An 11,332-nucleotide genomic window follows, 5' to 3' on the forward strand; every position below is an offset into this window, starting at 1 on the left:
CGATCGGGGTGGCGGAGGAGGCGATCGGCGCGATGGCCAAGCGGCTCGTCAGCCGCGTCGCGTTCGGCAAGCGCATCTCCGACCATTCGATCTGGGAGCAGCGCATACATTTATATTCAGAGCAATCTAGTCTGATTCTCACGCCGGAGGGTGGTCACAAGGAGGTACCCCCCTTCTCAGTGACGAGCTCACGGTGTCTGTTTTGCAGGTCATCAGAAGAATAACCATCTTTGCCGGACCTAACCCTCGTGGGAAACATCTACTTGACCCTAAAATTATCCGTAATCTGCCGGGGTCACTTAGTGTTTCTTCACTTGTCTAGTTATTTTTATCGATAAAATTACTTCGAAACTGTTGCAAAGTCTGATGTTTGATTGTTTGTGCTAATTTCATACATTGAAGAAATCAACAAGAAATGGGAATCTCACTTCCTACGCATCACTTATCGTCGTCTCTGCCGTCGCAACCCCACCATATTTCAATCTTTTAATAAATTAAAAGCATGTATTTCAACTTTTTTTCTTTTTCCTTTTTTTTTTTACATAATCAATTCCAACTTCAACTGGGTGACATATATCAATATTATTATTATTATTTTTGTAAATTATATGAATCGAACACCCTCTAAAAGCTTATAGTTTTTAACGTAATAATTTAAGTTGCTTTTGTATTCAGTGTAAATTTGTGGTTTACATGTTATCCACCCATGCGTTTGTGTGCATCATTTGTGTTCTTTTTGTTTTCATCTTTGCTATTTTTCTTCCATTCTAGTCTTCAACTAGGGTAGGTTTTTTTTACGTAGGTTATACCTGCATTAAAATATGGTCGGTAAATTCTAGACTGTGTTTTTGTGTTCCACTTTTGGGCATATTATGATTATATATCTTGTGATCCATACCTAGTATGTACGTAGCAGCATTTCCTAGCTAATCTATAGGCCTCTATAGAAGTATAGAGTAAGATTTTTTCTAACTATAAGATCATGCGTAATGATTTTGTCGTAAAACATTTTCACCTTTCTCTCCATTGGTCTAGAAGTAAGTCAATCCACCATACGTTTCTCAGTTACTATCACTGTATTATATTATAACGTTTGTCTTTTGAGAAATCCAAATTTCTCAAAAAGGAAAAATAAAACAAATATTTATTATGTAATAATTTATTATATTAAATAAAAAATATTATCTTTATATAAGTTATAGATCTGTCAAAACTACTCGCATGTAGGGTCAAACTTGATATACGAAACTCATACTCTTTCAATAAACATGCTTCAATTAAATTCAAGATCGTTCAAACTCAACTCAATATTGTAAAACTATATGTAGTGGGCGGCAAATAGGGGCAAGAGGGGCGACAACATGGAGGAACACTCCCGTAGCGATAAGAGGAGCAACGGGATTTTGTCGCCGGCGAATGTTTGAGGAATATTATTATTTTATTGTTATGTGTTGGTGTGTGTGTATATATATATGGCTACAAACCACTACACTCCTAAAACAAAAACATCTCATTTGTTGATTGGACGTCATATGACAAAGATCACCCCATTTTATAGCTCCTCCACATAGTCTAACAAACAAATCCTTAGGCTATCCGTAGTGGGACGACTAAAAAGGGCGATTTAGGACGATTTTTTCGGTGAACACCGCCCCCAGACGACATTGGGGGCGAAATGTGTGTTGGGAGGGGGGGGGGCTTCGTCGCCTGGTGTGTGTTTGTGTTTATTAATATTATATATGTGTGTGTGTGACATATATGTATGTATGTATGTATGTATGACTACAACATCATTACACCCTTAAAAAAAACCCATCATTTGCTGACTGGACGTCACTACATATAGCCTTAGACTATCCACTATCACAACCCAAACCAAACCAACCATTTATTAAAAAACCAAATTTTCTCTCTTCCACCTATACAACCCAACCCAATCCAATATTTTACTCACTATCACAACCCAACCTAAACCAATATTTTATTAAAAAAATATGCTTCATTTTTTATAAAATTTATATCAAAATGTTCAATATTTTTGTTATAAATAAAACCATGTTGTTACATTTTTTAAAAAAGGTTAAAATTTGTAATTTTCATGAAAAAACCAAGTTAAATGTCAAAGTTTGGTTGCAAATTTGGGTTGCTGGAATAACCCAGGTTGCAACCGGTTACGGACAAAAAAAATTTCTAATTATTTAATTAAAATGTATTTTTATTATTCTGTATCACCTTGTAACCGGTTATGATAAATAGAATAGCTTTAGTAGTTGATAAATACATAACCTATTACATTTTATTACACATTTCTTAATGTATGTAAGAGAGAGAAACAAAATACATAGCTGTTGTCTCTGTTTCATTCAAACTCCAATTGTAGAAACTACAAACTATTAACTAAACTACTTCCTAGAACCTGCATATAATATTATATTCACCCACTTCCCACATTTCTTTCACATTTACACACTTAACAACACACACACTTGGGTATCTTGGATACCAGTAAAGATTCAATCTTGACACAATTACAAACAAGTAAAGTTCAAATCTTGATTTGTTCAACACTCAGTAACCTTTTGGTTATGTTATGCTATCATTAACTTGTTACTGAGCTCCAAGAAAAGTGGGGTTTGAATTATTATTATTACAGGGCTATTACTGTGTGCACACAACCTGTTTGACTAAACGTCTGTGAGAGTTTATTCAGAAAACAACACAAATCTTGTTTATTAGAGTGTTGAGTAAATTGGTGAAGTATGTCATCTGAGGTTGACCAAGAGGAATCAAGATCATTGGCTTTGACTCCAACATGGTCTGTGGCTACTGTTTTGACTGTCTTTGTTGTTGTTTCTTTGATTGTTGAGAGATCGATTCATCGGTTAAGCAATGTAAGTGTTGTGTTCTTCATTCTAATATGCCATATGCTTATATTGTTTGATTTGGTGCCTACTGAGAATTTAGGGGTGTGCACTGTTCAGTTTGGGCTAACTGACATTTTAGTTTTTAAATTTTTGAAGACGGTTTGGTTTCGATTTGGGTTCGGTTTTGCATTTGAGCTTGAAAATTCTGGGCATAAATCATTTTGTTTATTATACATTTGGGCTGAAACATTTGAGTTACATATTTATCAAGTTCTTATAAATTACATAAAATAAAAAATGAAAATCTATAAATTCGGTTCGGTTTGTTCGGTTTTTATTACATACAAAGCCAAAGCTAAAACCAAACCGCAAGTGTGGTTTTTACAAAAATATGAAACCAAACCGTCGGTTTTTGTTTTGTTTGGTTTTTTCAGTTGCGGATCGGTTATGCAGCTTCATGCACGCCCTTAATTAAGATAATGAATATGTGATAATCCAAGTCTATGCAATAATTTGTATTTGTTCATATTTATGCAAGCCAATTTGTTACTATTGTGTTGCAATAGTTATAGGTTTTATACTTTTATTTGTTCCTGACAATTTAATTTAAAATGTTAGTGGTTGAAGAAAACAGACCGCAAGCCGTTGCTTGCTGCTGTGGAGAAAATGAAAGAAGGTATTTTGGTATATGAAACCTATTTAAGAAATGTAAATGCTTCATATGCTTTTATTTTATTTAATAAATGTAAATGCTTCATATGTTTTGGTTGTTTGTGTGCAGAGTTGATGCTTCTCGGCTTCATATCCCTCCTTCTAACAGCTACTTCTAGTATTATATCAAACATTTGTATTCCCTCAAAATTCTACAATAGTGCATTTGCTCCATGTACTCGATCTGAGGTTGATGAAGAAATGGAGAATAATGATAATAAGCGGAAACTTTTTATGAGTTTTGTATATCCTCATAAGAGAGTATTAAATGTATTAAATCAGAACACATGTAAGAAGGTAAGTCACGCTAATTTACAATCGGTACTTCATGTATTATGTTTTTTTAAACCCTTTAATATATTTTTGTTGCCATTTTAATATACAGGATTACGAGCCGTTTGTATCATATGAAGGCCTTGAGCAACTCCACCGCTTTATTTTTGTCATGGCAATAACTCACGTGTCGTACAGCTGCTTAACAATGCTTCTTGCTGTAGTGAAGGTATTATTGTTATTATTATCATCATTATTATTATTACTATTTTTACTTGACAATTGTATAAAGATAACATAATAAGAACATAATTATTTCTTGAAATTACTAATTTGTAATCTCGCCAGATTCACAGTTGGAGGAGATGGGAGGATGAGGCTCAAGTGGACTGACATGATGTGCTAACCGGTATTATATACTTATCATTTTTAATTCTAACAATGCCACAATGGTATCATGTATACAATTAATATATATTTTAATGCATAAATATCAAGAAATGAGCTATTTAAGAGACAATCAACAATGGCCAAATTCCACTCATCAAATCCGTTAGTTAGGAATGGCTTTTTAACTTGGATGGTAGGTACAATCTCTCCCATTTTTGCATAGTTAGCTTTAATCTTTCTATCCGGATAATAATATTTTATTTTATAATTTGCTATACAGATATGTTTCTTTCGGCAATTTGGGCGTTCGGTTGTTCGTGCAGATTACCTAACGCTGCGTAAAGCCTTCATCATGGTATGCCAAGTTTCGACAAAAGCAATTAATATTGTTGTACAGTTGTTGAGGTCCCCTTTACAGCTACATATGATATCACCCTATATCTACTTGGAAAGTATTTATATTTTTTAAAATTTATTGCACTAGCAATAAGTTGGGGTGTGTAAATTATCCAAGCCACTTGTGAGCTTCTCAAGACCAGATTGTTAAAAGCTTGGATCATGACAAGCTTATACGAGCACGAGCCTAAAAACAAGCTCGTTTAATTAACTCGCCCGAGCTGAGCTTCACTTATTGAGCTCATGTAGACTCTTGAGCCTAAATGAGCCCATTATTTATATACTTTTTATTTAATGTATTAAATATTTATTTACACATTAATAAATTTTATATATAAAACTATGATAAAAAAGTATAACTGTGAAAATAGTTATAAATGTATATAAATCAACAATATAAAACCTATAACTATAAGTATAGTTATAAATGTATAGAAATTAATAAATAAAATAATTAATAAATGATAGATGAGCCAAGCTGGAACTTTAAAATAGAACTCGAAACGAACCAAGCTCGAGCTCTCGGATGGGCGGTTAATTTTTTTGTACCTTCTGATCGTTATTCACAGCTGCTTGTTTTTCTTATTCATGACAGAACCATCACCTCACATCAAAATATGATTTTCACAGTTATATGATTCGTTCTATGGAAGAAGAATTTCAAAGAATAGTTGGAGTCAGGTAATGTATTTTCTTTCTTGCTATTTCTATTCACATATGTAAAGTAAATTTGTATACATAAATTTAACATAAATACCATTACTGTTCAAAAGTTGATTTTTTTTTGTTTGTTCGGTTTTTGCAGTGGCACACTTTGGGGGTTTGTGGTTGCTTTTATGCTGTTTAATATAAAAGGTACGTGACGTGAACTAATTATGCATTAAACCTGCGTTGGAATAACAAATTTTGATTGATCATCATGCATTTCTTGCAGGATCAAATCTTTATTTCTGGATTGCCATTATTCCAATAACTGTACGTACTCGTTTTTCTTATCTTATTTACATTGTAGTAAAATTTTATATTATAGTTCTGATTGCATATGTATGTATTCAGCTTGTTTTACTTGTGGGGGCAAAATTACAACATGTTATTGCAACTTTGGCTCTAGAGAGTGCTCAAATTACTCAATACTATAATGAAACGAGATTAAAGCCTCGTGATGAACTCTTTTGGTTTAAAAAGCCAGAATTATTGCTCTCCTTAATCCATTTCATTCTTTTCCAGGTCAGCATCATCTTTTCGCTGTTTTTAAATTTGTTTTCATTAATCCAAAAACTTAGATAATTTGGTTGTCTAACTTGTGATCAACTTATGTGCAGAACGCGTTTGAGCTAGCTTCGTTCTTTTGGTTCTGGGTAATTTCTGTTACTTGATTTCATAACCATGTTTGATGTTTAAACTTGAGTTGTATAAACTGTTTACTTATTTATTTATTATTTTTTGCAGTGGCAATTTGGCTATAATTCTTGTTTTATCAAGAACCACACGATCGTGTATATACGGTTGATTTTGGGGTATGTGTTTGTTTTCATTCAGTTTCACCAGATTTTATACGTGTTGGTTAAAAGTAGCAAAATGGGCGGGCGGGTTGGGTGGCGGGTCAAAACAGGATATCGCTCACTGTTATTGTATGTTATAGGTTTATGGGCCAGTTCTTATGCAGCTATAGCACCTTACCGCTTTATGCACTTGTTACCCAGGTATAATTTTAGACCAAAAACATTTACACACACATATACATCTCTCTTGAAATTTAAAAAAAAAATGCATAATATTTGTTTATATATAGAACCTCCACATGTAGGGAAATGTTAAAACTTTAAAATTACATATGAACCAACTAGTTTGATGCTTTTTATGTACATAACATACATGTTTATATTTAAGAAGTACTGTAGAAAGAGATATTGGTATAATTTGCTTGCCTCTCATTATCACCAAACCGGTTACATATATACACAGGAAATCCCATTTAATTAGGGATGAAATCAACTAACAATATTATCTATATTTAACCGATATACATGCCAACTATACAATATCTATTAGACCCCCGCAGTGGTTCACAAAGGCTGAGACTGGTACGAAAATCTTCAAATAGGGCTTTAGGAAGGCCTTTCGTAAATATGTCAGCAATCTGGTAACGGGATGGAACGTGAAGAACGCGCACGAGACCTCGTTGAACTTGTTCACGAACAAAGTGGATGTCAAGCTCAATGTGTTTTGCTTCCATTTATCAAATCAAAAAAATCAGACGATTTAGTTTTGCTTTTTTCCCTCCTGCAATAATTTAGTGTTCTGGTTCTGTCGCATTCTTTTTAGAACAAATTTTATGTTGAGAACTGTGAGAACTGCATAGCATGTGTACATTTCGCTTCAACAAAACATATAAAATAAAAAAAAAAAGATTTTCATTTCTCTCTTCTCACTCTTTCTTTTATTATATCTCCTCTATCCTATTTTTTTTATAAAAATATATATAAAAATGTGCATATATGCATTTAAATAAAAGTATCAATATTATAAAATTTTAAAATAAATCTTAGTAGAAGTATTGAAATCTACATGCCTTCTAGTTAATTTATACGGTAAATAGTATAGAATTTAGCACATTATTTGCAGTTCTCGACATATTATTGGTTTTGAAATGAAATCTATGTCACTATGCAGATGGGTACAAATTACAAGGCCGCGTTAATCCCACAAAGAATTAGAGACACAATCCATGGATGGGGAAAGGAAGCCCGAAGAAGGCGGCGGCGGTTAGGAATATATAACGACGACTCAACGATTCACACCGACACAAGCACCGTCGTATCTGTAGAAGAATTTGACCACCACGAGCTTGATAGTCCACGAGCCGGGTTAGCGCCCGGTCAGGTTCTTGACATCGAGCTGCAGCCGCATAACGGTCCAATGACGGATGGTTCAAGGTCCCCGCTTGTGGCTAATGAAAACTCGAGCCGGGCTGGTACACCTCTGCTTCGACCTTGTGCGTCCGTGTGTTCTTCGGCTTCGCCAAGTTTGGTGCCCGAAGTTTTTACGAGGTCAGCGTCGTTGCCAGCTCAGCTGGAATGAAGGTGAAGATGGGTGGTTTTTAACTTTTTATAGTTACTTTTACATGTTAATATGTTGAGGTGGTATATAAGTTGTGACAGTTAAAATGTAGAATTATAATTACAGTTTTATTTTTACCACAAGAAGTGAATTAAATTAACCACAAAAGATTGAAACTTTCCTTGCTCAAAAGAGGAAATATGCAATCTTGAGTAAGGAAAGATACAATCTTGAGTGCTCTTTTGTATTGTTTTGTCTAGCTGGTTGTTTGGACTTTACAACTCATGTGTGGACCCATGTGTTGGGTACAGGAGTCTAGTCATTCTAAAATATTTTTGTTTTCTTTTTTTATATTTTTAGAGCGTCGACTTCTTGTATTTAGGTTACCGCACTTTTCAAATTTGAAGAGTCCTGATGCCCCATTCTGGCCAAACTATGTTGTCTTAAGTCTTATCCAAGCCTACGTTGGCTTCAGAGTTTGGCTTGGACGTTCTCCTGGGAAACCATACCACCGACTGCCACTTGACAGCTGTTGTGCCACCATAAGAGCAGAACTCTCTGGCGTAACACACAGTGGGAAGAAAACCCGTGTGGGCTCTAGGTTTGAACTGACAACCTTTGCATAATGACTTGTTTAAATCTTTCTTGCCAATATCCACCCAAAAGTGACACAAGTGAGATTTGAACTTGGATCTCCATTGGGATTCTAAACATTCATTTTTTTTATTTTTCGTATAATTTATTTTTGTTTTTTAGAACGTTGGTTTTCTTGTATTTAGGTTGTCACACTCTTCAAATTTTAAGAGCCCTGATGTCTTACTTTGGCAAGACTCTGTTGTCTTAACCGGACTCACGCTAGCTTTAAAGTTTGGCTTGGGCGTTCACCTGGGAAACCATGTCGTCAGCTGCCACTTGACAGTCGTGCCACCATAATAGCGGAACTCTCTAGTGTAATACATGGTCGGACGAAAACTTATATGAAAAGTGATTATGATACACAACACGAAGATTTACCTTGCTGAAAGAAACTCATTCAAAACTTCAAGGGTATTTCTATTACTTTAGAAAAAGTTAATAGAGCAATAGCCTGTGTTAATAGTTAGGTCATGGGAAATGGCTCATTTGAGTAAGGGAAACTGTTCTACGTGAAGTCGTGGACAAAGGGTCACGCAAACGAGTCCTTTGAAACCCCCCCCCCCCCCTCTAATGACCATATATAATGGGATGGGAATGACCGTGGTCATGGTCATCCTTTGAAGGATGGTGGAAGGCCATCAAATGAGTTCTTATATTATTAAATAATATAATGGTGAGGAATGAGGGAAATGAATTATAATATAGGTTAAGGGTGATGTTGAATGATTGAGGAATCTGAGTTGGCATCGAGGTAAACAAATGATGAAAAATAAGAATGAATTATAACACACATGGTCTTATTTAAGATAGATTTAAATGACAAGAAAATAAAATTGCAGTGTCTTGGACAAGTAATTAAAATCGTTAATTTAACTAAACCACATTAAAAAAATATATTGTTAATTTCTTCTATATCAATTACCAAAATCTACTCTCACATGTAGTCATGTAATATTTGGTTTATGTTTTTTTAAACGACGATTTTCTTGTATTTTTGCTACCGCACATGTCTCACTTTGGCCAGACTATGTTGTCTTAGTCGGGTCCATGTTGGCTTCAGAGTTTGGCTTGGGCGTTCCCCCGGAAACCATACCGCCGACTGCCACTTGACAGCCGTTGTGCCACCAAAAGAGAACTCTCTAGCGTAACACACGGTGGGACGGAAACCTGGGTGGGCTCAGTATTCGAACTAACAACATTTGCACATGGCCTAGCTCATATCATTTTTTGGCAATATTCACCCAAATGTGACATAACTAAGATTCGATCTTAAATCTCCACTAAAGAACCAAATCTCTTACCACTAAACCAGAAGTGAAGAATTAATATTTGCTTTATGTACATTTTTGTTTTCTTTTTATTGTTCCATACAGGCATAGTACAAATACAACAATTTACACTATGAGTACTAACTTTACCCATATACAACGCTAACATCTCATCTTTTGATATGACAATTTTCTCTTTATTTTGGGTTTTTAATCTTTCTTAAAAATCTATATACATATTGTTTTCTTTTTGTTGGTCTACAAGTTCTACAATATTTTACATACATCTTGCTTTCTTTTTGTTGGTCCATGTGCTTTGTTGTTTTTTTATCGATCCATGTTTAATACAAGTTCTAAAAATTGTTTTTTATATAATACAAACACAATAACATAGAGTATTAACAAATATTTACTTACCTCATATACAACACTGACCCCTCATTTGTTAACATATGATAATCGTTCTTTAAAACAATATTTTTTATAAATAATAAAACAAAAAAATCTTCATTAATAAATTACCTATGATTTACAGACCCAATGCAACATACGAGTCCTTAACACTAGTTATATGTAGTTATAAAACACTAACCTACATTGTTGGCACAAGCTCTTGACCAAAGTGGTCGTTAACTCAATGGTCTACACTTGCCTTTCTCACCTATAAGACGCAGCTTTGAACCCCCTACCCACACACACACACACAAAACCTCTTTCAATGCCGACGTTAGCTTAAATTTCTATTTTTTTTTTTCAAATTTCATTCCCCATAGACGTTTTTATTTAATTTATTTAATGTTTTAACATTTCTTCCTTATTTAAAACTCCAAAACATTAAATTTTTTTCATGTTTTAACGCATCATAATGCTTGTATAATTAATGAAATTAATAATAATACATCTCAATAAAATAATAATAATAATAATAATTTACATCGGTTTAGATTAAATACAAATTAAATAACGTGCTAACCGTGTAAATCAAGTAGTGTAATTATATATACAACATAGTGTAATTACAACATAATGAAATTACACTACGATACAATTACATAATTACACTACTTGACTTTCAAAGTTAGCACGTTAATTTAATTTGTATCTTAGCTTTCCCCTATTTTACATTAACCAAAGTTTAGCCCATGACAACTAGTAATAACCCCTATTAAGGTGGTTACCCATCTTGTCACACACTTTGATCACCTTCATTTCTTGGAAACTTCTCACGAAAGAATAAGAAAGAATGAAAGAAGTGTGTCCTTTCTTCATAAACAACCACCATCACCGCCGTTCAAATCCCCCCCCCCCCCCCACCCACCCACACACACACAAAATATCTTTCAATGCTAACGTCGGCTTAAATTCCCATGATCATTTTTTTATATTTCCTAAACACATTAATTTATTTTAGAGTTTAACTTCTCTTTCTTTTCTAAAACTCCAAAACATTAATTATTTTTCACGATTTAACACACCGTAACGCTCGTATAATTAATACAATTAACAATAATAATATATATATTTTTTTATTTCAATCATATTTATATATAATATTATAATAAAGTATCTCATTACAATAAAGAGACAGGTAAGCGAACCACAATTTACGCTATCACACCCTTTAAATGACAAAACCGATCGTAATAATAATAATAATAATAACAACCCCTATAAATAGGTTGTTACCCATCTTGCCACACTTTGATCACCTTCATTTCTCAGAAACTTGTCACG

General features: G+C 33.9%; 1 pseudogene across 1 annotated transcript; it reads left to right on the forward strand.

Annotated features, from left to right (window-relative positions):
• Positions 1–2,619: 2,619 nt before the first annotated feature.
• LOC143614160 (MLO-like protein 11) lies at positions 2,620–7,849 on the forward strand (annotated as a pseudogene). Its single transcript, XR_013150247.1, has 15 exons — positions 2,620–2,891; positions 3,483–3,540; positions 3,646–3,872; positions 3,961–4,077; positions 4,197–4,257; positions 4,337–4,431; positions 4,519–4,593; positions 5,230–5,315; positions 5,440–5,489; positions 5,569–5,609; positions 5,691–5,861; positions 5,957–5,992; positions 6,084–6,151; positions 6,277–6,337; positions 7,308–7,849. The product of XR_013150247.1 is annotated as an MLO-like protein 11 (transcript).
• Positions 7,850–11,332: the final 3,483 nt, after the last annotated feature.

This window comes from Bidens hawaiensis, unplaced genomic scaffold, assembly GCF_021521415.1.
Source record: "Bidens hawaiensis isolate Kalapana, Puna unplaced genomic scaffold, B.hawaiensis_p1.1 tig00039072_1, whole genome shotgun sequence".
In the NCBI taxonomy this organism is placed as follows: domain Eukaryota; kingdom Viridiplantae; phylum Streptophyta; class Magnoliopsida; order Asterales; family Asteraceae; genus Bidens; species Bidens hawaiensis.